We start from the raw sequence: 6,000 nt of genomic DNA, 5'->3' as shown, positions 1-6,000 counted from the left end.
TTTACTTTTTATGCCTTACTATACTATGACTTCTTATGCTTTACTGTACAATGACTTTTTATGCCTTACTATACTATGTCTTTTTATGACTTTTTATGCCTTACTATACTATGACTTTTAATGCCTTATCATACTATGTCTTTTTTTTTACTTTTTATGCTTTACTATACTATGACATTTTTATGACTTTTTATGCCTTACTATACTGACTTTTTATGCCTTGTTATGTTATGTCGTTTTTATGACATTTTATGCCTTGTTATACTTTGTCGTTTTTTTGATATTTTATGCCTTACTATAGTATGACTTTTTATGCTTTACTATACTATGACTTTTTATGCCCTACTATACTATGTCTTTTTGACTTTTCATTCCTTAATACACTATGACTTTTATACCTTATCATACTATGTCGTTTTTATGACTTTTCATGCTTTAATATACTATGTTGTTTTTTTGACTTTTTATGCCTTACTATAGTATGACTTTTTATGCCTTACTGTACTATGACTTTTATTGCCTTAATATACTATGTCGTTTTTATGACTTTTTATGCCTTATTACACTATGTTGTTTTTTTGACTTTTTATGCCTTACTATACTATGATTTTTCATGCCTTATTAGACTTTGTTGTTTTTATGACTTTTTATGCCTTACTATACTATGACTTTTTATGCCTTACTATACTATGTCTTTTTATGCCTTATTATAACATGTCATTTTTATGACTTTTTATGCCTTACTATACTATGTTGTTTTTTTTACTTTTTATGCCTTACTATACTATGACTTTTTATGCTTTACTGTACAATGACTTTTTATGCCTTACTATACTATGTCTTTTTATGACTTTTTATGCCTTACTATACTATGACTTTTAATGCCTTATCATACAATGTCTTTTTTTTTACTTTTTATGCCTTACTATACTATGATGTTTTTTGACAATTTTATGCCTTACTATACTATGACTTTTTTTTTTTTCATTTTTATGCCTTACTATACTATGATGTTTTATGCCTTACTATACTATGACGTTTTTTGACTTTTTTAGTCCTTAATATACAATGACTTATTATGCCTTACTATACTATGATGTCTTTTGACAATTTTATGCCATAGTATATAGTGACGTTTTTTGACAATTTTATGCTTTACTAAACTATGACACTTTTTTACAATTTTATGCCATACTATATAGTGACATTTTTTGAAGTTCTTATGCCTTAATATACAAAGACTTTTTATGCCTAACTATACTATGATGTTTTTTGACAATTTTATGCCCTACTATACCATGACATTTCATGCCTTACTATACTAAGACGTTTTCTGACATTTTTATACCTTACTTCATTATGGCGTTTTTTGACAATCTTATGTCTTACCATACTATGACAGTTTTTGACTATTTTATGCCTTACTATACTATGACTTTTTATGCCTTACTATACTATGTATTTCTTTTTTACTTTTTATGCCTTACTATACTGTGACATTTTATGCCTTCTTATACAATGACGTTTTTATGACTTTTTATGCCTTACTATACTATGTCTTTTTTTTTTACTTTTTATGCCTTACTATACTATGATGTTTTTTGAAAATTTTATGCCTTAATATACTATGACTTTTCATGCCTTATCATACTATGTCTTTTTTATGACTTTTTATGCCTTACTATACTATGTCATTTTTTTTTACTTTTTATGCCTTACTATACTATGACTTTTCATGCCTTACTATACTATGACTTTTTATGCCTTACTATACTATGATGTCTTTTGACAATTTTATGCCTTACTATACTATGACTTTTTTTTTGACATTTTCATGCCTTACTATACTATGACTTTTTTTTTTTTTTTACATTTTTATGCCTTACTATACTATGATGTTTTATGCCTTACTATACTATGACGTTTTTTGACGTTTTTAGTCCTTAATATACAATGACTTATCATGTCTTACTATACTATGATGTCTTTTGACAATTTTATGCCATAGTATATAGTGACGTTTTCTGACAATTTTATGCCTTAATAAACTATGACATTTTTTGACAATTTTATGCCATACTATATAGTGACATTTTTTGACGTTTTTATGCCTTAATATACAAAGACTTTTTATGCCTAACTATACTATGATGTTTTTTGACAATTTTATGCTTTACTATACGATGACATTTTTCGAAAATTTTATGCCTTACTATACCATGATATTTCATGCCTTACTATACTATGACTTTTTTGACATTTTTATGCCTTACTATACTATGACGTTTTTTGACATATTTATACCATACTATATAGTGAAATAATTTGACATTTTATGCCATACCATACAGTGATGTTTTTTTATGTTTTTATGCCTTAATATACAATGACTTTTTAAACCTTACTATACTGTCTTTTTTTTTTTACTTTTTATGCCTTAATATACTATGTTGTTTTTTTTAATTTTTATGCCTTATTATAGTATGACTTTTTATGCCTTACTATACTATGATTTTTCATACCTTATCATACTATGACATTTTATGCCTTACTATAACATGTCATTTTTATTACTTTTTATGCCTTACTATAGTATGACTTTTTATGACTTACTATACTATGACTATTTATGACTTACTATACTGTCGTTTTTATGACTTTTCATGCCTTACTATAATATGACGTTTTTATGACTTTTTATGCCTTACTATACTATGTCATTTTTTTAACTTTTTATGCCTTACTATACTATGACTTTTTATGCCTTTTTATGCCATACTATATAGTGAAATAATTTGAAATTTTTATGCCTTACTATACAGTGATGTTTTTTGATGTTTTTGTGCCTTAATATACAATGACTTTTTAAACCTTACTATACTGTCATTTTTTTTTTACTTTTTATGCCTTAATATACTATGTTGTTTTTTTGACTTTTTATGCCTTATTATAGTATGACTTTTTATGCCTTATCATACTATGACTTTTTATGCCTTACTATAACATGTCTTTTTTATTACTTTTTATGCCTTACTATACTATGACTTTTTATGCCTTACTATACTATGACTTTTCATGCCTTATCATACTATGTCTTTTTTATGACTTTTTATGCCTTACTATACTATGTCATTTTTTTTTACTTTTTATGCCTTACTATACTATGACTTTTTATGCCTTACTATACTATGATGTTTTTTGACAATTTTATGCCTTACTATACTATGACTTTTTTTTTGACATTTTCATGCCTTACTATACTATGAGTTTTTTTTTTTTTTTTACATTTTTATGCCTTACTATACTATGATGTTTTATGCCTTACTATACTATGACGGTTTTTTAATATTTTTTACCATACTATATAGTGACGTTTTTTGACGTTTTTATGCCTTAATATACAATGACTTGTTATGCCTTACTATACTATGACTTTTTTTGACATTTTTATGCCTGATTATACTATGACGTTCTTTGACAATTTTATGCTTTACTATACTATGACTTTTTATGCCTTACCATACTATGATGTTTTTTGACAATTTTAAGCCTCACTATACTATTACATTTTTAAAAAATTTTATGCTTTACTATACTATGACATTTTATGTCTTGCTATACTATGACGTTTTTTAAAAATGTTATGCCTTACTATACTATGTTGTTTTTTGATAATTTAAGACTCAATATACTACGACGTTTTTTGATGTTTTTATGTCTTACTATAATATGTTTTTTTGACAATTTTATGCCTTACTATACTATGACGTTCTTTGACCTTTTTCATGCCTTACTATATTATGAGGTTTTATACTTTACAATACTCTGACGTTTTTTGCCTGATAATACCATGAAAATTTTATGCCTTGCTATACTATGATGTGTTTTGACGTTTTTAAGTCTTGCTATACTGTGACGTTTTTTGTCAAATTTTTGTTTTACTATACTATGACATTTTTATATCTTTTTTATGCCTTACTATACTATGACGTTTTATGCCTTACAATGTTACTAGAACCGTTACCTCACAGTGAGGCGGTTCTCAGTTGATCCCTGGGCTTGGATCTTTTTCTCTGTGGAGTTTGCAAGTTCTCCCTCTTCTTGTGTGGGTTTGTTCCGTTTTCATTTGTTAATAAAATGCCAAAAATATGTAGCACAACAAAAATAACTAATTAAGGTTAATTAAATTATGTTACAAGTCTAACAGTGGGGACAATCATGGTTGAACAATGTGAATTGTCAGTTAGGTTTTCTGTTCTTCCCATTTGTTTTTTTTTTCTTCCCTTTGTTCTTCGGTTTCCGTTCTTGCCTTCGGTCTTCGTTGGTGCTGGTTGATGGATGTTTCTTATCTTTGGACAGAGCCAGGCTAACTGAATAATCTATTATTTGCACAGGACATTCAAAAAGCACTAAGCTGTGGAAGCCAGCAGTCAGTATGTGAAAAGATTTATTATTACATACTTATATACCAAGAAATATATCCTGTGGTCTGTGAGAACTGCTTTACCTGTTTCTTGGAAACATCCACATAAAAGCAGAGTCCTGCTCTCAGTCTAATTTGGAGTGAGACTGTCTGTGAGAAACAGTGTGAGGAGAGGAAAGGATTATTCCAGCAGCTATCTGTCTACATCCTACAGCCTTTCCCTCCTCCTCTACACCTGCTCCCAGCTGGCTGAACCCAAGGATACAATGTGCAGTCACTCTAGTTAACCACACAGCTTCCTCCTCCCTAAAAGCAACAGCTGGTGATTTTGCTGGAAGGTTGTTTGAACTGTGATAGTCACTGTGGAGGACATTGAGGACAAGCACAGCCGCCATTACTGCGTCGGCAGACTTACACCGAGAACAGTTAAACTGAAAGTGACAGCAAAGATGTTTGTGTTGATCACAGTCACAGACGAAGGGAGTGAATGTGGAGGTTATTCAGTCTCAAAGCACTAGTCTGAGCGATGATGGGAAAGTGCAGTGTGGAGTAGCCAATTTAATACAGCAGGAATTACTCTCTTGCTTGTGCTTTTATTCATCTAACTGTGTGATTCCTTGCATTGTACTCAGAAAAAAATTAATAATTTCACAAAAATAAATGATACCGTTTGATAGGTGGAATTTCATCCAGGAGACGGAGTAACAAGCTCGGTCTTTAGTGGTCCTTGGTTGGCCCTGTTTTTTTGGTAAGCTGCTTGAAATGCAGAGGAAACTTGAGGATTTAATGGAGGTTCAGGAGAGTAAAACTGATTTCATAGAGACGAGGCTTCATAACTTTTACTTTACGTTTGCTTGTTGGAGCAGCTGATAACAGCACAGCTCAGAAAATACATCTAGCCATCTGTTACAGCTGGAATAAAAGAAAAGTTTGAAGATTATAACCGTCATTTTAAAGACATTCGATGGCTACAGGTACAACATACAACCATGGTTCACTGGACTAATATCTTGACTAATATAACTTTAAAAGTAAAATCCATACATTACAGTGTTATTCTTTGGTCTACGAATGAGATGTTCAACTCTGCAAAGAAGTCAGACTTGTTACCTCTCTGACCTCTGCAGCAAGATTTTCTCCCCCTTCCTCCCCCAGGTTCTCTCCTGTTTTTAAAACTCAACAGACCTCAACGGCAGTGAATCTTCTATTATAGCAGCTAGAGTCACTCATGTGAGTCCATGCGTGAAACTCTTTAGAGCTTGTTGCTCTATGGCATCAATAGGAACATCAGGGGCCACTGGCATTAATGTCTATTTATTGAACACTTAAGTTTTTTTGGTTAAATCTGGACAATCTTTGCTCAGTTGTTTGCCCTGTGCTTCATTTGTTAAATTGATACTGAAGCTAATTTCACCATCTGCAGAAAAAAAAAAGATCTAACTCCATTTACTTTGTAATTATAGAAAATGCTGCATAATGGCACTTTAGGTATTTTCAAAATGAGAATAATAGTTCACGTTTGAGTTTTCTTTGCTTTCTTGCCGGGGGTTACAGGAGAAATCAGATACCATTCTCAT

The sequence above is a fragment of the Seriola aureovittata genome, chromosome 6, assembly GCF_021018895.1.
Source record: "Seriola aureovittata isolate HTS-2021-v1 ecotype China chromosome 6, ASM2101889v1, whole genome shotgun sequence".
Classification (NCBI taxonomy): Eukaryota; Metazoa; Chordata; class Actinopteri; order Carangiformes; family Carangidae; genus Seriola; species Seriola aureovittata.
The sequence above is the reverse complement of the archived record's forward strand: the minus strand, read 5'-3'. Positions refer to the sequence as shown.